Source organism: Mirounga angustirostris, unplaced genomic scaffold, assembly GCF_029215605.1.
Source record: "Mirounga angustirostris isolate CCGP_5_RB_7025 unplaced genomic scaffold, mMirAng1.0.hap1 SCAF_7, whole genome shotgun sequence".
In the NCBI taxonomy this organism is placed as follows: Eukaryota; Metazoa; Chordata; class Mammalia; order Carnivora; family Phocidae; genus Mirounga; species Mirounga angustirostris.
Genome location: NW_026991715.1, coordinates 96,941,000 through 96,964,644, shown reverse-complemented (window position 1 = coordinate 96,964,644; position 23,645 = coordinate 96,941,000). Strand labels below are relative to the sequence as shown.

Sequence of the window (23,645 nt, the reverse complement as noted above, 5' to 3'; positions counted from 1 at the left end):
TACCTGCCCAAGGTCACACCTTGAATCATTAGGAAAGGTCTCCTTCCCACTTTCTTTAATGCAAACTTTTCCCTAAAAATCAGATCCAGTCTCTCCTCACCCATTGTAATAATTTGGGAATATTTTATGCTTGTGGCTGAGTTATTTTCCATAATCCTTTCTGACTGTGTAGACCAGCAGTTTTCTTTCATCTGTCCCAACCATTTGTGAGTCGTGTCCTAGGAATACTATGGTACTGAACTTACTCTATGCTCCTCATTGGGCTGAGCCTTTTGTTTTGGGATTCATTTCATCCTTTTGCCAACCCCGTGAGGTAAGTACTGTTGTTATTATTTTTGTGTTCAGATAAGGATACTGAGACTTAGAAAGGTAAAGTAAGTTGCTCAAGGTCACCAGTAGGTGATGCACCCGAATCAGAGTCCAGGTAGTGGCACTCTTGAGTCCACACTCAAGTTAACTGTAGCTGTTCCGGAGTGCCCTGTCAGTAAGGTGGCCTTGAAAGTTGCCATTTATTCCTGAGCTGAAGCAAACGTGCTGTGCATCTCAGGGAGATAATGTTGCTGAGGAAGCCTGATCAGAGGGGCCTGTGAGATCCGCAGTGTGGATTAGGAGGCTGTTGGGCAAAAACCCCACCTTCTGGGAGCAGCCAGCTAACCAGAGCTCTGGGAAAGTGAGAACAGAAACAGAGGCAAAGAAATTCTAAAGGATACAGTGTGTGTCGAGAGCTCAGAGTCGTTTCCAAGTCGCTTGGGTAAATGTTCCCAGTGGCCAGGGAATTAGTAGCCAAGGCAGCTACTCTCTGTCATCACCTCCCCGGCTTCTTGCCTAGCCAAACTGACCTGATTCTCCAATCCCCCGGGATCCCAGGTAGCTATGAAACACTGCTCTTTTGAAGAGAAGGGAATCAGGTTGCCTTAGTTACCGGGAGGGTTGGAACACCAAGCTCAGGTGCACATAAGGAGAGACAAGGCTCAAATAAGTGGGAGTTGGAAGGTGGCCGGTGTGTTGCTGCAGAGCTTCCTGGTTTGGAAGAAGCCTTGGTCAGGGTTTGGTGGCATTTGCAGGGGTTGCCAAGTGAGGGGCAGTCGGCTGTCCTTGCTGACTGTCAGGAGCTGTCTTGAGCCATGTCTGCCTCCCTCCAGGCAATGAGGACCTGCAGCCGCCAGCTCAGTCAGGGGCCCTGGACCAGAGAAATCTGCTTCTCTTGGGGAAATGTCTGGGGTGACATCTCCTGGGGTTTCCACTTGGACAGGGCCAACGGCCGTGTCTGGGCTGAGTGTGTGTGAAAAGTTCACACGCCCTGCGTCTCGCAGCATGGACAGGGCCAGCCGGCTGCAAACCCTCAGGCAGAACAGTGAGAGGCTCTGCTTGCTGCTGACAAGCTTCTCCGCTGCCTTGAATCCCTGTTTCAGAGTGAGATAAAAGAAGAGAAAATTCAGAAACTGGATACAGTGGTGTTTTGTTATTCAACCTTCACCAGCAGGCCATCAAGCCTCCAGCTCCTGAGCAGAAAACCTCTTGCCAAAGTAATGGGGGGAGATTGAGGCAGAGACAGGCATTCGCTGTTGCTGTGTTGGGAGAACACAGAACATTTTCTAAAGATGCTGGACGGGGTGGGGGTGGGGGGCTAAAAATGGACAAGTGCGGTGGGTCACATTCTCCACCCCTCCCTTAACCCCCCACAATTGCCTCCTCAGTGCTTCTACCCATGACATCTCACCGTTGGGAAGAAATGGGATCTTTCAGTTTCAAATGTCTGCCAAAGAAAAAGGACCCAGGCTTAAGTTCTCCCTCAATGGTCAGCCAGAAAAAAAAAAAAAAAAAATGAAGCTGCATCAAGATTAGGGACACCTTTGTTGCCTGTTTTCTTCCCCTGCTCCATTCATCATTTGTTGGCAGCCAGGACCCCAGGCCAGCGGCAGCTGCTGACTTTCCCCAGCCGGCTGCCTGCTGTTGCTGGGCCCAGTTCCGTGGCAGCCCCGCCGTACCCCCACCCCCGGTTCCGTGGCAGCCCTGCCGTCCACCCCCCCCCGCCCCCCGGTTCCATGGCAGCCCTGCCGTCCCCACGCCTGCTTTCTCCCCGCCCAGTGGCTTGTTTGATTGGTCAATGGGGCAGCTCTTCCGATCCACTGACTGGTACCTGACTTGGAAGGATAAAGTATCAAGATACAGGCATCAGGTGGCTGCTAGGATGAGGTGACCTTGGGACAGCCTTCTGATCTTGCATCTGTTGTGGCTTTTCTTAGGTAGGTAGGGCTCTGTGAGCATTTCACTTTGTATTCCAGGAATTTCTTCCAAGCACATGGCTTGTCTTTGTACTGCTAACAAGGCAAACAATAACTGGTTTTAACGTTGGTGGTAGCGAAGATAATAATAGTTACATTTTATCATTTCTATCCAGTACCTGTCATATGCCAAGCACTGTTGCTCATTGTAGTTTTCTGGCGTTTTGCAAATGGGGAAACTGAGGCTACTAAGAATGGGCAAGTGACAAGCTCAAGGTCAGACAGGTAGAAAGAGGCAGAGTTGGAATCTGAATCGAGGTCCATCTGATTTCAAAGCCTTACTCTTTGCACCGCTGCACTCTCAGTAAATTCGGAGAGAGGAAGGGCAGAGAGAGAGGGAAGAAGAGGGAAAAGGAACTTTTCGACTACAGAGGAATCAACAGAAACACACCTATCCGTGTATTGTTCACTGAGGAGAAAAACGATTGTGTGCTTCCAGCCAAACATCGGTCCCACGATACCGCACATTCCCTGCCGTAGATAAGGTCTTCGTAAAGATCTTCACAGGGCACCAAATCAAGTTCTGGCTCTGTCTTTACATGTGGTAGGTGACCTCGAATAAGTTTCTTCTCCTCAGAGTAGGACGTGCCTACCCCCGAGGATGAGATGACACCAGACATGGCAAGTCTTAGCCCAGTGCCAAGTGCACGTCAGGCTTTCTAATGGCAGCTCTTCCCGGTGAGGCGCATTTGCCCTCCTGGGCATCCGTAGAGGAACTCGAACGATCGTTCCTTCCTTGCCAACGCCGGTGTCTTCTGGTAAACTAGGGCTCATCTGAGCCACGTCAACATCAGAGCTTGCAAATCACCTCGGCAGCACTCATTAGATAAGTAAGTCAATAAATTCTTTTCCCCCCACCCCGGTCTTATCGGAGACAAGCCCTTCTTTGGAATTTCTGGAGTGAAGTGACTTGCCGGAGAGCTGGCACCGGGGCTGTGCGTGAAGCAGGGGTAAGGAATCGCAGTTGTCGTGGCAGAACTGAAAAGGCTGCTGCAGAAACTGGAGGTATCTGGAATTCATCTGTAACTGCTTGATACCATGTCTCTTCACTCCAGAAGTCCTTCCCCCCCCCCCCCCCCAACCTCTTGCTGATTTTCGCACAGCAGTGGCGCAGAAGGGCATTGGTATTTATCCCGTCCCACCCAGCCAGGGGTTGGCCATTCATTCAGCAGGTATTTATTGAGTGCCTACTGGGCTTCAGGCTCCCGTGCCAGTGCTGAGGATCAGAGCAAAGTCCCTGCGGCAGCAGGGTGTACCCTTGGGTGAGGGAGAAGGGCAAACAGTTAAACAGATAAGTTGCATTACAACTGGGGGCTTGGTGTTCTCTGGAATTCTTTTACCCATCTTAGGAAGATGGAGGGACAGACCCATCTGCTGCACCGGTTGGCAGTTGTGGGGTGAACTTAGATTTGGAACTGGGAGACATTTGTGCCTTCAACAGGGTGTTGCCAAGAGCCTGTCAGGATGAGCTGGGCACTGCGCTAGGAGCTGGGAATGCAAGGGTGAGATGCAACAGTCAGTCTGCAACTTGTAATATTTACTACAAATTAGTGAGAGAGTCATCAAGCTATGCAAATACAGTTAGAAATGCCAGGCTATCTGGATCTTGGTTTTCCTTCCTCTTCTGTTTCATCTGGACTCATTTAATCATTCAAAAATATTTATTGAGTGCCTGTGAATGGCTAGGATGTCTGTAATATGCCAGGCATTATTCCAGCACTGGGGACTCGGTGGACCAACAGAAATCCTGTCCTCGTGGAGCTTATATTTTAGAGCAGAGGTTGTCAAACTTGCGGAAGCATCAGAACCACCTGGAGGACTTGTTAAATCCCACTCCCCAACTCCGACCTCCCCCCCACCCCAGTTTGCCTCAGTAGGGCTGTTGTGGGGCCTGGAAATCTGCATGTCATCCGGTCCCCAGGTGTTGCTGCTGGTCTTTGCCCTGTACAGCCATTGGCAGTCGATTCATTGAGTCCTCACAGTAGGCTGGGAGAGTACCATATTATTCCTGTTTCACAGACAGGGAAACCCAAGAAAGCAGGTGAGGTAACCTGGTCCTCCTTCTTACGCCAAGAGAGCAAGAGGAAGTGGTTTCCAGAGCAGGCACTGTTTCCCGGCATGGCTATGATTGCTATGAGCATACCATTGTCCTAGTTCTTTGGCTACCCTGAAGCCCAGTGGTGGCAAAATCTGGTATTTTCTCCTCCGTTGTGAAATAAAGCACAGGGAAGCAGGAAGTCAGGGGATTCTGGAAGCCAGAGGGACTTCTCTTTACATCAGAATGTCTAGAATCTAGGGGCGCCTGGGTGGCTCAGTCAGTTAAGCGTCTGCCTTTGGCTCAGGTCATGATCCCAGGGTCCTGGGATTGAGCCCTGAGTGGGGGCTCTCTGCTCAGCAGGGAACCTGCTTCTCCCTTTCTCTCTGCCTTGCCACTCTGCCTACTTGTGCTTGTTCTCTCTCTCTCTCTCTCTCTCTCAAATAAATAAATAAAATCTTAAACAAAAAATGTATAGGATCTGTATATCCATACTCAGGAGAGGATCAGAGGAAATAGTTGTATCTGTTTCTCAGTGGCACTGAGCCAGGACATCCATGCTGAGCTGTTCTGCTGAGAAAGGGTTGCTGGGCTCCTTCACCCTTGGGAACTTTCAGGGCCCCCTGCCCCCAGTCCGACTTCAGCCCTAGGGAGTGCAGGGGAGGTGTGTAGAAGAGGCAAGTCCCTCTTCTCACTGAATCCTCACAAACCCTTGAGGGAGACATTGTCCATTGCTGGTCCCCTTGACCACAATTCGGATTTTATATCTCAGCCTTGTCACTGGCTAGTTCTGTGAGCTTGGTTAAGTTACTTAAATCCTCCTGAGCCTCAGTATCTTCACTGGCAATAAGAGAATGTTAGAACATACCTCATAGGGTTAGCCAAAACCGAATTAGAGGTGTGTCCTTATATTCAAGTTCCACTCTCCAGATAGTTCTAAATGCAGGAATTAAGGCCTCCTCAGTACATTTTATTATTATTATTATTTTTAAATTTTATTTATTTGGGTGCTTGGGTGGCTCAGGTGGTTAAGCATCTGCCTTTATGGCTCAGACCATGATCTCCAGGTCCTGGGATCGAGCCCCACGTCAGGCTCCCAGCTTAGCAGGGAAGCTGTTTCTCCCTCTCCTCTGCAGCTCCCCCTTCTTGTGCTCTCTCATTCTCTCTGTCTCTCTCAAATGAATAAATAAATTTTATCTTATTTTTTTAAAGATTTTATTTATTCATTTGAGAGAGAGAGCACAAGTGGAGAGGAGGGGCAGAGGGAGAGGGAGAAAGCAGGCTCCCCACTGAGCAGGGAGCCAGATGCGGGGCTTGATCTTGCGACTCTGAGATCATGACCTGAGCCGAAGGCAGATGCTTAATAAGCTGAGCCACCCAGGCGCCCCTCCTCAGTACATTTTATAGCTTTATCAATCATTATGTAATTACTGCTCAATTCATATATTTTGAGTACCAGATTTCTTGGACATAAACCACTTTCTTCCTGTTTTTCTGGGAAAACTGATCATACTTCAGAGGTAAACATCTTTCCAGTAAACAATGACTTTTGCTAGACAAGACTACTGAAAGGTATCTTAACAGTTCAAGGAGTTTCTAAACCAGCCTGAGTGCTTTATTTCCATCGCTGACATAAAACAAACATTTACCAGCTGCAGTGGAGACCGTGGGTATTTCTCCAGCTTCCTTACTGGTCACCCAGCCCAAGTTCTCAAAATGTGGTCCCAGACTAGCACATCAGCTTCTTCTGGGAACTTGTTAGAAACACAGATTCTCGGGGCGCCTGGGTGACTCAGTTGGTTAAGCGGCTGCCTTCGGCTCAGGTCATGATCCCGGGGTCCTGGGATTGAGCCCCACATCCGGCTCCCTGCTCAGCAGGGAGCCTGCTTCTCCCTCTCCTCTGTAGCTCCCCCTGCTTGTGCTCTCTCTCTCTCCTGAATAAAGAAAGAAAATCCTAAAAAGAGAAAAAAAAGAAAGGCAGATTCTCACATCCCACCTACTAAATCCAAAACTTGACTCTCCTGCCCCTCAAGTCTCAGAACCACTGGCCAAATGTTTGTAGCCAGAATGACCTAAGATATTTTGTTAGTGATTGCAGGCAAAAACTGACCAGATTTAAAGAACCTTCTGAGCACAGGTAGGGGCAGCCAGTTGAAATGGTCTTCATTGGCTTATGACCATTTTAGTATCATCCCCAGACTTTTAGTGTGCAAGCTGGACCTTCACACTTCCTTCACCAGACCCCACCATTGCTTGACATCTTCTTTACATTGAGGTTCATCTCACACACGAAGGTTAGAAAGGCCTTCCCCTGGGCCTTGCCTGGGCCCCATGGCACCTTACACTGTAGTAGAACAGCATGACCACCCGTGTGTTCTGCATTCGTGGTTATTAGGTAGCCCAGTGGCTGGCAGGCAGTAGGAGTGCACTGAGTCAGGAAATGAATGTCCCCAGTTGGGAGTTTTAGATTCTGTTTCTGGCCCTTCTTTGGAGCTACAAGTCACTTGCCTTCCCTGATCCCTAGTCTCCATTGCTCTACCATGGGGGAATAATAACCTTTGATCTCCTTTCCACAACGGAGGATAGGAGGTTGTGTTTGGAGCTGGGGGACAAAAGGATCAGTCAGTGGTTCTCAAGTTCAGTTGCACATTAGTCTCACAGGAGGGGAGTGCAAAAAGTACCCATGTCTGGCCCACTCCCAGACATTCTGGTTTAATTGGACTGGGGTATGGCCTGGGCACGGGATTTCCAGGGTAGAGCCCAGATTGGAGAACCGTGACTATAGGTCAGTATGGTTTTATAAACAGGTTTCAGTGAGATTATATGAAAGCACCCCCTAGAAGTTTTTAAAACTAAAGATGATTTAGGAAATACTTAAAAAGTGTTGTGGGAGGGGAGAAGTAGATCTTTGGCGGATGTCAGTCACCTTGCTGTACCTGTCTTGTGATTTCTTTCCTGGCGTGTTAAGGTTCAGAGAGATTTAGGCTCATCTTTACTTTAATGTGAAAATCTTTAAATTCCCATTGTAGCAGTAATGGTTTTGGACAAATTGATCTAAGCTGCTGTGGAGTTGCAGGCCCAGGGGTTGGGCCTCCAGCACATCTTCTGTCTGACCTCAGCAGAACCCCATCTGGATTTCATGCACACATCTGTGTCCTTGAGACTCCAAGAGAGTGGGGCATGCAGACAATGTCACCATATAGATCATAGCCTGTGGGTAAGAACTAATAATAGCTAACATTTATTAAGACCTTAGACTGTGCGAGGATCTGAGCTGTGGGCTTTTAATGCATTATCCAATTTAATTCTCATAGCAGCCCAATGAGGTAAGAATGATACCGTCTCCATTCTGCTGATGGGGAAAGTGATACATAGGGGTTTGAAAACTTGCCCACGATTGTAAGCTAATAAGTGACAGAACTGGGATTCAAATTCAGTCTGCCCGCCCCCAAAATGCATGTTCTTCACCATCGTGTAGATCAGGCAAGGCGGTCAGGGAGAGCAACACTGACTTATTCCTGGTAAATCAAACCAGAGCCTCTTTCACTATGCTGATTTCTGCAGTGGCAACTTCTTCTAGTTGCTCGGGATCTGTTTGGAGAGGCCAGACTTTTGTGTTTGCTCTACTCCTGTTTTAGCAGATGTCCCTCTTCAGGAAGCAGGGTGAGTGAGCTATTTTTTTTGAGTAGAGTGGTTTTTCAAAATCCACCCCCCAGGGATGAATGTCCTTGACCAAATTCCTTGGTCCATGGTGGTGATCAGCATCTTTGCTTCACCCTTGATTGTGTTCAAGAGAGCTCCATCTCTTATTACTTTGACACAAAAGACTTAGCAAGAATCAAGTTCCTCTTGGACTCTTGGTATCTGCCCAGCATATGGGCTTGGTCTGCAGCATTCTTGCTTGCTCAGCAGAACATCCTGTAGGATGTTTGTTTTGGGTTCACTAGAAGTCATTTGGGTCATCTCAGGCCCGAAATGGCTCTAACTGGGCATGAATTACTTTCCATTTCTATTGTACATTGGGTAGAACTGAAACAAAAGGATGCCACTACCTTTGTGTATTTGGTTCCTGGTGGGAGCTGTACTAGGAAGGGGGTTCAGCAGTGAATAAAGGCTAACGTCGCCCCTCGTGGAGCTTACAGACAAATAATAAAAACATAAAATAATTACAGATCAGGAAAATGAAGAGGATGCTGTATCAGAAAATAAGTCCTTGTGAATGATATCAGAGGTCAAGCCATAAAGTTGTAAAGATTCTATAATTAGAAAAACTGGGTTTGCTTTTAACTTTAAAAAAAGATACATCTTTAATGATCCCCTGTCTCCCTCTTCATAAAGGTCGTCATAATTCCAGTGAGTAGATTGTGGTCCTCACTGTGGTGGCAACCAACAGGGTTTCTTCTTAACTTTGGCCAGGGAGCCAGGTTTCCCCTGCATCTGGCATCATCTGTTGACTGCATACATCAGAACCTCCTAAGTGGCTCAAATGCAGATTTCCAGGCCCAGCCCCAGTCAACATAATCAGAACCCATGGATTATGTGGAACCCAGACTCCATGTGTGTGAAAAGAACCCTCAAGTGATTTTGATGCCATCTTAAGGTTGAGAACCCCTGAACCCAACCAGGACTAGAATCCCTTTGGCCTCTGCTACAACCTGGCCTGCTTTTTGGGCCTCATATCAAAGAAATCTCTTCCTTTTGTCAGGCATCTGTGGATTTTTCTCCAATGTGCTCAAGCATTCCCTCTCCAAGAATAAATGTTCAGTCTGTGTGCTCTCACCTCATGCCCCTCCCTCTGAAGAACATGGAGGAATTCCATAGCCACTGGCCCCCACTCATGTTCCAGCACTCACCCTCCTCCTCCTCCACCTCATCCTCTGATCACAGTTCCAGAAAGGTCACAGGAGCCCCATGATGAGCTCTTCCTCGACCTCCCTGTAGCATCCAACAACCTGGCTGACCCTCCTCCTTTCCTGGTGTCTTTCTTTAATTTTTATTTATTTTGTGGAGATATAATTGACATGTAAATTTAGTTTTAGGTGTACAACATAATGATTCAGTATTTGTATATATTACAAATGATCATCACAGTAAGTCCAGTTAATATCCTTCAATACGTAGAGTTTTTTTTCTTGTGATGAAAACTTTTAATATCTGCTGTTAGCAGTTTTCAAGTAGGCAGTTGCAGTATTGTTAACTATGGTCACCATGCTGTAGATTACATCCCCAGGACTTATTTATTTTATAACTGGAAGTTTGTACTCTTTGACCCCTTCACTCATTTTGCCCACCATACCTCCTGCCTCTAGCAACCACCAGTCTGTGCTCTGTATCTGTGAGCTTGTTTTGTTTTGTTTTATTTTTGGATTCCACATTTGAGATCATATATATTTATCTTTCTCTATCTTATTTCACTTAGCATAATGCCCTCAAGGTCCAGCCATGTTAACACAAGATTTCATTCTTCTTAATGGTAGTAGTATTCCATTGTATATATACACCATATTTTCTTTACCCATTCATTCATTCATCAGTGGCCACTTAGGCTGTTTCCATATCTTGGCTGTTGTAAATGATGCTGCAGTGAGCATGGGGTGCAGATATATTTTTGAATTAGTGTTTTCATTTACTTCAAATAAATACCCAGAAGTGGGATTGCTAGGTCATATGGTAGTTCTATTTTTAATTTTTTGAGGAACCTACATACTGGTTTTTTTTTTAAGATTTTATTCATTCATTTATTTATTTACTTATTTATTAGAGAGAGAGAGAGTGAGAGAGCGTGCGCATGCGCGCGCACCAGTAGGGGGAGAGGCAGAGGGAGAAGCAGATTCCCCACTGAGCAGCCCAATGCCACTGGATCCCAGGACCCTGAGATCATGACCTGAGCCGAAGGCAGATGCTTAACTGACTGAGCCCCTAGGCGCCCCCCAAACTGTTGTTCCTAGTGCCCGCACCAACTTACATTCCCTCCAACACTGCACAGGCATCTAATGGTGATGTTGACCCTCCTCCTCCATTGGCGATCACTCTTCTCCAGGAAAGGGAGGGCATTTTGTGGTCTTATCTCCTGTTGCTCTTCCCTAGTAGTGTCCTGTACCCCATGCTTCCTGCTGCATCTTGTCTAGCGAAACCTCAAGTGCCCATTTCCAGTTTCCTGCTGGACATCATTTCTGGGTCCAGACAAACCCTGTACTCTACTACAGATTTAAACCTGAATCCAGTCCTGGTCTCAAACAGCTTTGCCTTTTCTGCCATTCCCATGAGAAGGTGCCCCCATAATGACTAAAACATGCATGGTTCAAATTCTAAAGGCCCAAAAGGTATGCAGCAAAATGTAGGTATTCCTCTATGCCTGGTACCCATATACACAGTTCCCCCACTACACACAGGCCACCCCTGTTTCCATCCTCTGGATTCCTCCCTCCCCCCATCTGGCTGCCAAGTTCTGCCACCCTTTCTTTTATAGGCTCCAACACCTGCTTCCTTTTCTGTTTATTCCTACTGAGGCTTGTTAGAAAACAGAGACCAAACTAGAGGTCTCTCCCTTCTAGCCAACCTGTGGCCTTCTTTCAGATCAGTCTTGCAGAATCCAGTGCTGACCACCCCTCTCCTCACGCTCTTTAGCCGCCCTCCCCCCACCCCCAAGTTTGCTGAGGGACAACCTTCTGAGCCTGACCGTCAAAGCTTCTCAAAGCTGGTCCTGCCTCATTTCCTATGTCTCTCATGCTTTGCCCCACTTTCCTCATTAATAAGATGGGGGTAATAGTAGAATTGACCGCAGACTATTTTTAAAGATTTTATTTTTTTTGTATCTTTCCCATGCATCTTTTGGTAGCTTTTAAATTTTGATATAATTTTAAACTTACAGGAAAATTGCAAAAATATAAGAAATTTCCACATACCCTTTGCCCGGATTTACCAGTTTGGGCATGTTACACATTTACCTTATAGTCTCTTATTTTCCCTATGTGTGAGTATGTGAGTCTATATATGTGTGCATATTATACAAACCTATGTAATCATATGAAACCATTACATAGATAAACCATTTAAGAGTAAGTTGGCTATAGGGGCGCCTGGGTGACTCAGTCTGTTGGTCTCAGCTCAGGTCTTGACCTCAGAGTCGTGAGTTCAAGCCCCATGTTGGGCTCCACGCTGGGCATGGAGCCTACTTAAAAAAAAAAAGTAAGTTGGTTATTACGCTTAAGTTGGACATCGTGTCTCTTTGCCACTAATACTTCAGTGTTTGTCTATATGTGTGTGTATAAGAAACAAAAGGTCCTCTTATACAACCACACTTCATCCAATTTTAATAAGTTTATCTAAAAATACTTGGCAGAGTGCCAGTAGCACGTAGGTGCCAGTCATTGTCCGCTGTGGTCCCTGAGCTCCCTTGATTGGTCCGCTGCATATGGTCCACCTGGGTTAGTGGCAGCCCCCAGACAGGCCCTGCCCTTTGCCATTCTCCCCGTGTGGGCCCGGGTCCCAGCCCCGCCTGTATCCGTGGATGCCCCACCTCCCTCACAGGCCACAGGCGATGCCACCTCCTTCAGGAGGTCTTCCCTCATCCACCCTGTCCCTCCCTGCTCCTGCCTGGAAGTGATCTACCTTAAGTCAAGTCTCTCCTAGTCAAAAGCAGGAAAAGCCTGTACCAGATGGTTCTGGGAAGAAGCTGCTGCTGTGAGCTGAGATTTCCTAGGAATCTAAGGAAGGGAATAGGAGCCCTCACTGCTGGGCAGGTGGGACTGCGGCTGGAGGCCACCAGAGGTTTCTGCTACCTCCCGAAACGTACTTACAGCAGATCTAGAATTTGTTCATAAATTCGCGAACTTGGTTTCCAATCAGTTCTGCCTCTAACTTGCTGTGTAAACTTGGGCAAGCTGCTTAATCTCGTTGAGCCTCAGTTTCCTTGCCTCATACAAATAAGGCTAAAAGAATAGCCAAGATTTTTATTGAGCGCTAAGTGCCGCACTTTTATATTTATTCACCCGACCGTCTGAGGGAGGTGCTGTAACCCCATCTAAAGAGGGGGAAGTTGAGGCATGGAGGGGCTAAGTAATTTGCCTAAGGTCACACAGCTAGAAAGTGGCAAAGCTGGGATTCAGTCTCAGGCTGTCTGGTTCCAGAGCTCCCGCTCTTAAATGGCTACCCAGTTTGAAGGGTTATTGTGAGAATTGCAGCATGGATCCTTCCATGTAAGGCACTTAGCGGACTGCAAGGCCCAGACTCAGTACTCAAAAATGTTAACAGTTAAGACATTATCACAGCCTTAGGTGACCCTTATCCTCCTGCATGGCCCCAGCCTGTCTCATAACCCTTCAGCCCAGCAACCACAGTTAACTCAGTGTCCGAAAATTCAGTGCTGATTTGGAAAAATCACAGAGCTGACCTTGAATTGGACTCACCTGGTACCAGGAACTATGATAAGAGTCAGGGATCATGTGGTACCAACCACAGCAGCTGCCATGCCCAGGAGAGTCTGTAGGCAGTTGGCCATCCCTAGGTCATTCTTTCTCAGAACTTCTAAGTCAATTGTTCTGATTCTGGGGCAATGAGTAGGACTTAGTGGTTCCTGTATCTGAGCACATGTTCGATTCTGGGCCCTGCTCCTGGCCTCACTCCTGTGTGGCAAACTCCCACTCATTAGTGTGATCCCTACCGTCTTGCTGCTGGAAGCGTGGGCTGTGGACCAGCACATCAGCATTGCCTGGGAGCTTGTTAAAAATGCAGAATCTCAGATTCCACCCCAGGCCCACTGAATCAGAAACCATTTTTGGTGGTGGTGGTGTGGTTTTTTTTTTTTTTTTAATATGGAATTCTTCATGAATGTGTGGGTCCTCCTTGCACAGGGGCCACGCTAATCTCTGTATCGTTCCAATTTTAGCATATGTGCTGCCAAAGCAAGCAGCAGAAACTGCATTTTAACAAGATCCCGGTGGTCCATAAGCATGCTGATGTTTGAGTAGCACTGGCTAGACCATTCAATAGGACTTATTACTGCGTAGCCCTGGTTTTTCTGTTTGTTTTAATATTTTGTTTTTGTTCTGTGGCTGACTGCCTCTTACGAAGCTATGATGTTGGGCACACCACGTATTTGTGATATCAGTAAACAGCAGATTCTTACAACCGGTCATAAACACTGTCCGGGGAAAAGAGTTTCTAAGCCTGTTCCCAGAGCTCCACGTGCAATAAGGGAGTGAAGCTGGATGGGGTGTGAAGGTCAGTTCAAAGGGTATCACACCTGCTGAGAAAAGGCAGGTCTTGCGATTGTAGGGTATTCAGCAGCTGGGCCAGAGCAGATGCGGGCTCTGTGGGAAATCCCCAGGGTGGCAGAACATGGCCCTTGGGGACATGGGGCGGTTGGAAGGTGGGAATTCTTGGGAGGCTAGTGCCTGTGGCTCTAACACATAATGAGGAGGTGGCCCAGCAGGCACTTGGCAGAGATCACAAAGGCAGGGTTCCAGCCCTCAGAGAACAGTGGCAAGAGCAAGACAAGGAGGTGTAGGGTTATCCTCATAAGCTTCCCAGGCAGGGGCTTGAGCCAGCGAAATAAATGGCGGACTCCCTGGGACTAGCTCTGAGTAGGGAAGAATATTGCCATGAGGCTACCAGCAGAAACAATGCCTACGGCCAAGGCTTAGGCTGGTGGAGGCAGTGTCCCCACATGAGACGCTGGGTCCAAGCCAGGAGGAGCCTGAGTGGGGTGGCACTGGGGTAGCAGAGACCAGGCTCCCGGTGGAGGACCCAGGACAGGAGGGGCAGGGAGCCAGCTGCGGGCTGTAGAGAAAGTCTGTAAGACGTCCGTAGACTGCCTTGCCTTTCCTGGCATAAGGTTGGCAAGGAGGTGTGGCCAGATTCCAGAAGGCTTTCCCATCACCGCTTGCTGGGCCCTGGTTCACCTATGGACAGCCTTTTAGCGTAAGTGTGGACCTTGCCCCGACACATTCCTGAGATGATAATGCCCAGTCATCCCATGGAACACAGTGACAGCCGTCCATGTGAATGGGGCTCCTGACACTCTCCTGGGGTTCATTTCCAGTTTGTTTGATGTTGGTATGTCTGTCTGTGTAAAATGACTGAAGAACGAATCATTAGTGAGCTGTCCAAAGTCCCTTTGGGAACATTCCAGGAAAATAAACCAATATTCCATCAAAGCCACAAATGGCTTTTTTTTTTTCCATTCCTTCAAAGCAGGGTTTCTCAGAGTGTGGTCCATAGACTTCCTGCCTTAGACTCCCCCAGGGAGCTCATAAAACAGATTCCTGGGCCCCCACCTGAAAAACACTGAATTACAATCTCAGTGGGGCTTCCAGAATTCTGCATCTTTATTTTATTTTTATTTATTGGAATCTGCATTTTAGATATGCTACCCAGATGATTCTAATATGCCTTAAACTGGAAACCCTCTCCTCCCTGCCCCAGGAGATGCTCTCCTTGCTTTGCAGGAACTGAGTGTGCGCCCTGCCTGCTGGTGTACCCCCTCCATGCGCTGCTACCCCCAGCTTCAAGGTCTCCTCTTGTGGGAGCCTGCCTTGTCCCAGCTCGGGGAAGGGCCCCTGCTGTGCCCCTTTCTCATACGCATCCACCACAGAGCCATCATCCTTTTCATGTCTGTGTTCTCCACCGAATGGTGTAGTGTCCCGTCAGTCTCCCGGGCCCAGCACCACGTCTTGTACATGATCGGTACTAGCAAACGAGGGGATACCCCCGAAGGCAGCTGAGAGGCAACGGGAAAGTCACAGAATAAAGGGTGATGAATAGATACCTCCTGACTCCTCTCTTGGTCAGTCTGAAGTCCTAGGTCAGGTTTTGGAGCTGGAGGGCAAGCGTTGGACCCAGAGAGAGCCCAGGGCTCTGAGTGGCTGGGAGCACAGCCCACCTGTGTGGGGTTGAGGCATCTCCTGTGGAAGCCCAGCTCTCCGTCTGCTGTTCAGGAAGACCCCCTGATGTGGAAGAAAAGACTCAAGGACAGTTTGCCAGCTCCACCCGACCCCACACCCAGGGCCGCTAGAATGCACAAGCCTCCCCCTTGTCAGGAGGCACTAAAGAATAGAGCTATTGGACCGTGGAACTCCCACGAGTCCTTTCCCCCGGAGTTTCCCAGCATCAGCTACTGTGATTTTCTGCGCAAGGTTCCATATTGCTGTTTGCCAAACTGGTAACTGTTGACCCAACGGGCATCACACAGGCTGTCTTAATCATGTCGGTGAGGAGAGAGCCAGCTGCCTATGGCCTCAGAATGCTGCCCGTCACCTGTCTCTGAGAAACAAGCTGCAGCTCCTTATTCTTCGTTGGAGCACCACGGAACCTGCTTTACAAGCCCAGGGTCCCTCCTCTGAGCTTGCTTATCTGTGTGCGTGTGGTGGGCAGGGAGGTGGGGGTACCCGAGGGGACTCTCGGGTTAACCCAGACTGCTGTGGCTGCAGGGGACCTCAGCACAGGAGACAGCCTGACCTCTTGATGCATGAGGTCAGGGTAAGGGCAATGTGCTCTCAATCCAGAGTAGGGTCAGAACCTTCCTTGGTTCTTTGAAGAGAAAGGAGAGGCTGAGTTGTAGGGGCAGGGCAGAGCCTCTGAGGGCTCCGTGCGCAGCCTGCCCTCAGCAAATGCTTCTTGAGTTGATAAAAGGGGAGCGTCCAGTTCTAGTTAATGTGGGCTGTGTCAGAATCCTTCAGGCGTTGGCTGCAATGTCATGGGGGAGTCAGGTATTATAAGATTGTGGGTCATTACTGAGTCTCTTCCGTGCTTTTTTCATAAGGATATTATTTCTGAATCTACTCCCTTTCTCTCTCATCTCCCCAAATTACGCTTGATTTGCCTCTAGGAGGAGGGCAATGCTGTGCTCTCATTTGGTCAGGATTTTAGATTCAAAAATAATAAAGTTCAAAAATCTCGCTGGGTGCTGGGGAAACTTCCCGGAGGTTGTGACAGCCGCCATGTACCGAGGAATTTTACGTGCATTTACTGTTTCACTTGCCCTCACTTTCCACAGGAGGCAGCTGAGGCCTGGAGAGATCAGGGGATTTGTCAGGGTCACACAGCAAGTTGGCACGAGGGTTGGGTTTCCATCCAGGGCTCAGTGCTTGTCACTGCCGCATTGTCTCCTGGAGGTCATTGGCTCGCGTTGATGGAACATGGCTAACACTCATTGAGTCCTCCACCGCTTCTCAGAGGGTTTTGTGTATGTGTCCTGATTTGAGAATTAGTTAAGCTCTCGCACTCTCCAGGGTGCAGGGACTGGAATCCAGGCACTGGAGGAAGTTTCTGCCTCCTTCCTAGAGTCCATAGGCAGCCAGAGTCCACAGACCCTCCTCTGCAGGGCAGTGGGGCTGGGAGGTATTGCTCAGCAGTTGGTGGGCAGCGTGGCCGGGGGTTGTGGAGGAGGTGGGGTTGTGATGACCCACGGGGCACATGGTCCCTTGTCAGCTCCCGGGGGCCACACTCAGGGCCCTCCCCCCCGCCACGACCTCCTCTCCTATTTCCCTCTTTGGCCCCTGCCCTCGTAGACACTATAGCTGTTTGGAAAAGTGAACACAGAGGTCTTTTCAGAAGGAGTCTTGTTCTCCAGTATTCCCAGTATCCTTACTCACTGGAGAGAAAGAGAGAGAGAGAAGCAGGATTGTGTGGGAAGGAGAGGCAAGTGTATGGGAACAGTTGAGATGCAATTGCTAATGACTCCTGAAATTTGTCTCCTAAATGTCCTGCTTGCGAGCAGGGGCGCTGCCCGCCTTAGTGAGGGGCCAGGCCACACTGAATGATGTGTTATCAATACAGTACAATAGCCCTCCAACATCATGAAGACCCTGGTGTTAGGAGGAGATGGAGGGGCCTTTTTACACAGCATGATCCAGCTTTTATTGTATAACCCCTGGGCCTACTGGCCCTTTGTTCCTGTTCTCTTTGACAAAGGATTTTTTTTTTTTAACTTTCTGATTAGAAACCAGTAGTTTAAGCCTGCTAATCACCTCTTTTGGCTTGGCATGCAAACCAGGGAAAGACCGGAGCACTTAATCTGTTTGCAAGGGCCCTCTCAGTTCCAGAAGTTCAGAAATGTTGTCGCCACCCCCCCCACTTAAAAAATTATTCAGTGCAATTCCTACTGTAATTACAATAATAAACATTCTGAGGTGTATTACTTTTTAGTTTACTTTTTAAAACATTAGTTTACTTTTTTTTTAAGATTTTATTTATTTATTTATTTATTTATTTGAGAGAGAGAGAAACAGCATGAGAGGGGAGAGGGTCAGAGGGAGAAGCAGACTCCCCGCTGAGCAGGGAGCCCGATGTGGGACTCGATCCTGGGACTCCGGGATCCTGACCTGAGCAAAGGCAGTCGCTTAACCAACTGAGCCACCCAGGTGCCCAACATTAGTTTACTTTTTAAACATTTTATTATTTATTATTTTGGGGGCTCCTGGGTGGCTCAGTTGGTTAAGAGACTGCCTTTGCTCAGGTCAGGATCCCGGAGTCCCAGGATCGAGTCCCACATCGGGCTCCCTGCTCAGCGGGGAGTCTGCTTCTCCCTCTGACCCTCCCCCGTCTTTCTCTCTCTCTCTCCCTCTTTCTCCCTTTCTCTCTCTCAAATAAATAAATAAAATCTTTAAAAAAAAAACATGTATTTTTGATTGGGTAAAATATACATAAAATTGACCATGTGAACCATATTAAGCATCCAGTCTGTGGTGTTCAGCACATTCACGTTGCTGTGCAACCATCACCACCATCCATCTCCAGAACTCTTTCCATCTTGTAAAACGGAAACTCTGTCCTCATTAAACTCTCAGCTCCTTGTTCGCCTCTCCCCTCAGCCTCTGGTGGCCACCGTTCTACTTGCTGTTTCTCCCAGTTTGAGTGCTCGGGGTACCTCATATGAGTGGACTCCCACGGTGTTTGTCTTCCTGCGACTGGTTTGTTTCACTCCGCGTAACGCCCTCCAGGTTCATCCACGTTGTCGCGTGTGCAGAATGTCCTTCCTTTTTTAAGGCTGAATAGTATTCCGCTGTGTGTACACACCACGTTTTGTGTATCCACTTATCCATTCATGGACACAGTGGTTGCTTTCACTGTTGGGTTGTTGTGAATAATGCTGCTTCGAACATGGGTGTACGAATATCTGTTTCTGTCCTTGCCTTTAAATCTTTTGGCTTTATTCCCAGAAATGGAATTTCTGGGTCATAACAGCAATTCCACTTTTAATTTTTTGAGGAGTCCTTGCACTCTTTTCCACTGTGGCTGCACCATTTTACACCCGCAGGGGCAGTGCACTCGGCCTTCCCATTTCCCCACCCCTTCACCCTCACACTTGTTATTTTCTGGGCTTGTGTACAGTAGCCGTCCGAATGCGTGCAAAATGGTATCTTGTGCTTTGGATTTGCATTTCCCTGATGACAAGCAGTGTTGAGCATCTGCACAGGTACTTCTTAAAAAATCTAACTCCTGGGGCGCCTGAGTGGCTCAGTTGGTTAAGCGACTGCCTTCGGCTCAGGTCATGATCCTGGAGTCCTGGGATCGAGTCCCGCATCGGGCTCCCCCTGCTCGGCGGGGAGTCTGCTTCTCCCTCTGATCCTCCCCCCTCTCATGCTCTCTCTCTCTCTGTCTCATTCTCTCTCTCAAATAAATAAATAAAATCTTTAAAAAAAAAAAAAATCTAACTCCTGGGCGCCTGGGTGGCTCAGTTGGTTGGGCGACTGCCTTCAGCTCAGGTCATGATCCTGGAGTCCCGGGATCGAGTCCCGCATCGGGCTCCCTGCTCAGCGAGGAGCCTGCTTCTCCCTCTGACCCTCCCCCCTCTCATGTACTCTCTCTCATTCTCTCTGTCTCAAATAAATAAATAAATCTTTAAAAAAAAAAATCTAACTCCTTGGGGCACCTGGGTGGCTCAGTCGGTTAAGCGTCTGCCTTCGGCTCAGGTCATGATCCCCGGGGTCCTGGGATCAAGCCCCGCATCGGGCTCTCTGCTCAGCGGGATGTCTGCTTCTCCCTGACCTTCTGTCCCTCCCTCTGCTTATGCTCTCTCTCTCTTTCTCAAATAAATAAACTCTTTAAAAAATAAAATAAAAAAATAAACAACTAACTCCTCATGGCCTTTCAAATATAGAGAGTCAGTAAAATGTATGTTCAAGTAGCTGAATGGGTTTAATGCTGCCTGGATTTAATGCCGGCTCCACTCCTTACTGACTTTGTTACCTGGGTCCGCTGCAAGACCTCTCTGTGCTTCAGTTTCTCATCTGCAAAATGAGATAATACATAAATGGATCTCACAGGGCTACCAGGAGGACTCAGGGAACGAATACAGTTATGTCCCGCAGAATACTTTCTGTGTGTGGGCTAACTGCTTTGCCTCCTTACTCTCTGAGCAGAGTCGAATCTGCTGCCTTCCATCAGCCAGGGATACTTCTCTGCCAACTCTTTTTCAAGTAGGGGCATTTGAGGTGAGACGGTAGCTAGAATCTGGTGGGTTTTCACACCCCAAGGATGGGCATGTCAGGGGGAAAAAGAACCGTTGCAGCCGATACCCATCCTGAAACCTGGCAGAATCTGGTTTTGAGAGTGAATGTTTGCAGAGCTGGTAATTGGTAGGGAAATGGGACTAGGTCTGGCAACCTAGTGGAAAGGGAGCTGCTGTGGTCCCTCACCCAGTAGTTTTTACAGCAAATAACCATCTGGATGAGGAATGGCTCCTAATGCCTTAAAGGAAGACAGTTAGCTAAGGGTTTGTGTTGCTACCTGTATGACCATAGGACTGCATCCTAAGGGCCTGGGTAATTGTCCTCAGGCCCGCGTTGCCTGTGTCCCCTGTTTCCCCTGTGTCCCCTGTGTCTCAGCATCTGGGCCTCCGTATGGTGCCCCATCTGTAGAGAGATCAGGGTTTGCTTGTCCCTGAGGTAAATTCCAGGCATGTCAGGAGGACCCTGGGGTTACAGCTTCCCGTCTGCTTCCCAGAGCACATCTCTGACTTGGTCCCCTCAGGGGAAGATGTCATGGCAAAGTCATCCTCATTCCTGATCCTTCCCCAAAGCCTAACCCAATTTCCTCAGCCAGACAAGAGGAGCAAACTCGCTGAAGGAAGGGAGAGCTTCCCCTTTCCTGCCCTTCACCTGGTTAACCATCTTTTCCAAGCCCAACTTGAAACATAGTTTCCTCAAGAAATCATTCCCCGACTCCCCAAATGGGGCCAGATTCAGTGTTTATTCCCTCATAGAGCAGTATTGTTTTCCTTTAAATCAGTTGTTTGATGATAATTAGCTAATTAGACCTCATGTGTTTTCTGTTTAATGTCAGCCTAGGACTTTTCTAGACAGCCATTCTCAAAGTGTGGTCCCTGGAGGTCCCAGAGATTCTCTCAGGGGCTCTGCAAAGTCAGAACTTCATAGTAATACTAAGAAGTTATTTGCCTTTTTTATGTTGTGTTTATCACGAGAGGACAGTGGCGTTTCTAGAGGCTATGTGACATGTAGTTTTCCAACAGGTTGATGCAAATACATCTCTTCGGACTCAGCTGTCTTTCTGTTAAGCTGTACATTAAAGAGTTTTGCAAAAATACAAAGTAATGCGATTCTTCTCACTAATTTTTTAAATTTATAAATTTATAAATATAAAATTATATTTAATTATAAAAATGTTCATGTTAACATGTGGGATTACTGTTGTTATTTTCAAAGAAATTAATAAATATTTTCAAGTTTTCTCTGTTTTGATTTCTAATATAGTAAATATTGATAAATAAAACACACATGAACAAAACCTCTTTGGTGTTCTCAAGTTTTAAGATAGTGAAGGGGGTCCTAAGACCAGAAAGTTTGAGAACTGCTACCCTAAACGAGAGTCAATAACCTCTTTCTATAAAGAAGTAGATAGTAAATATTTTAGGCTTTGTGGACCATACTACCTGTCTTAACCACTCAAATTTATAGCACAAAGGCAGTCATAGATAATACATAAACAAATAGGCATGGCTGTGTCCCACTGAAAACTTTATTTGCAGAAACAGGCAATACATGAGTTTGGCCTGCAGGCCGTAGTTTGCCAGACCCTGCTCAAGACGATAAGCTGACGGGTCAGGAACGGCATCTAACTTGTTAATTACTTTATCCCCAACACCTAGCACTTGCTCTACTTAGTAGATATTCAGTACCTTTAACAGAGTGTTTAGTGGCTGGCAGCGCAAGTCAGAATATATGAATAACAATGGCTTAGCTTCAAGATTTAACTTCACTTCTTTATCCAATTAAAAAAATAAATCACAAGACAAGCCAGTCAGGGTTGGAGTGGTAGCTCCACATGGACACCAGGGACTCAGGTTCCCTATGCATCTCTGCTCAACCATTCTTGGCATGTTACTTGTATCACTATACTCACCCATGGCTTGACAAAGCTTAAAAAGCCTCAAGGGAATAAAGCTGATCTGCCAATAAATTAATGGCCCATCATGACAAATCTTTTTTTTTTTTTTAAGATTTTCTTTATTTATTTGAGAGAGAGCGGCAGAGGGAGAGGGAGAAGCAGGCTCCCCGCTGAGCAGGGAGCCCCATGTAGGGCTTGATCCCAGGACCCTGAGATCACGACGCGAGCTGAAGGCAGACACTTAACCGATTGAGCCACCCAGGTGCCCCACAACAAAATGTTTTTAAAGGAAGAACACAAAATCCAGATTCTCAGCAGCTCAGTATTCACCATGTCCAGCATAGAATAGAAAAGGTATTTAGACATAGGAGGAGAGACGGTAAAGACAGACTCACAGGTGGCAGAGATGGAATTAGCAGAAAAATGACCTTAAAATATTATAGGTATGTTTAAGGATTCAAAGGAAAATAAACCAGTAGAGAAATGGAACCAAATAAAAATTCTGGATGAAAACTGTAGTATCTGAAATGAAAAATCCACTAGATGGATCTAATTGTAGATTGGATATTGTAGGAAAACAGGACACTGAACGCCAAGTCAGGGCAATAGAAACTATCCAAACTAGGCCCAGAGAGAAGAACAGCTGGGGGAGAAAAGGTCAGAACCTTAGCAATCTGTGGGACATTCAGCAGTCTAACAAATGTGTATTTGGATTCTTAAAAGGAGAGAGAGTGAGACAGAAATTGAGGAAGAAAATATATTGGAAGACTTAATGACTGAAAAGTTCCATAGTGATGAAAAATATCAACCCACAGATCCAAGAAGTTCAACAAACCCCACATAGGAGAATCATGTGAAAAATCCCACCTAGATACATCACAACCAAATTGCTGAAAACTAAAGACAAAAGAGAAAACCCTTAAAATCAGGCAGCGAATAAATACGCGTGATGTACAGGAGAACAGTGAGCCTTATTACTGTCTTCTCATCAGAAACAAAGCCCCAAAATAATTGAATTATATCTCTACAATGCTAAGCCAGGGGGCTGGGGAACGTCAGTCTACAATGCTGTATCCAACAAAAAAATCCTTTAAAGATGAGGGTCAAATCAAGATATTTTCAGATAAAAGCTGAGAGAAATTCTCACCAGCAGACTTACACAAAAAGAAATGTCAAAAGAAATTCTTCAGGCTGAAAGAAAATGATATCAGATGGACACTTGGATCTCCATGAGAAATTAAGAGCCCCGGAATTTTAAAAGACTTTAACATTTTTCTTCATTTCTTTAAAAGATAATTGCTTAAAGCAAACATAATAGTGTATTATGGATGATTTCTCTAGAGTAGGAAAAAAGAAACAGACGAGACAAATAGAAAACAACTGGCAAGTTTGTAGACTTTAATCCAGCTATATTAATAATTTGTTAAAAGTAAATGGATTAAACACTCTAGTTAAAAGATAGATACTGTTGGGTTGGGGGTGGGGAAAGCAAGACTCAAGTATATAAGCTGCCTCGGAGAGATTCCCTTTAAATATAAATACACAGCTAGGCTAAGAGTAAAAGGATGGGAAAATACTAATCAAAAGAAAACTGGAACGGTTATAATAACAAAACAGGAGTATTATATACCAAAAACAGGAGTGTTACCAGATAGAGAGACAGAGCTCTTGTTATAATGGGTCAGTTCCTTCCTCAAAAAGACGTAGTAATCCTGAATGTGTATGCACCTAATAGCTTGAGTTCAAAATTCGTGAGTAAGGGACTGGATCCAGTGGAGCTGGTTTTCCGGCTTTTTGCAAGGGGAAGGATTGATGGAGGCATTTCCTCATTCTAGGCCCGATCTTCTTTGAGTCAGTGATGAGGACAGAGGTGGGCAGAAACAAGCTGAACTCTGCGGCCTCATTCTGTGCTCAGCGTCGTGAGCACTAGTGTCCTTCCCGTGCCTCTCAGAAGGCAGGCCCTGGAGCTCTGTGACAGG

General features: G+C 47.0%; 1 protein-coding gene and 1 pseudogene across 2 annotated transcripts in view; one reads left to right on the top strand and one right to left on the bottom strand.

Moving 5' to 3' along the window:
* Positions 1 to 23,645, top strand: part of WWC1 (WW and C2 domain containing 1) — a 147,779-nt gene that overhangs the window by 5,455 nt on the left and 118,679 nt on the right. The window lies entirely within an intron of this gene.
* On the bottom strand, positions 13,128 to 13,227 carry LOC123836471 (U6 spliceosomal RNA; annotated as a pseudogene).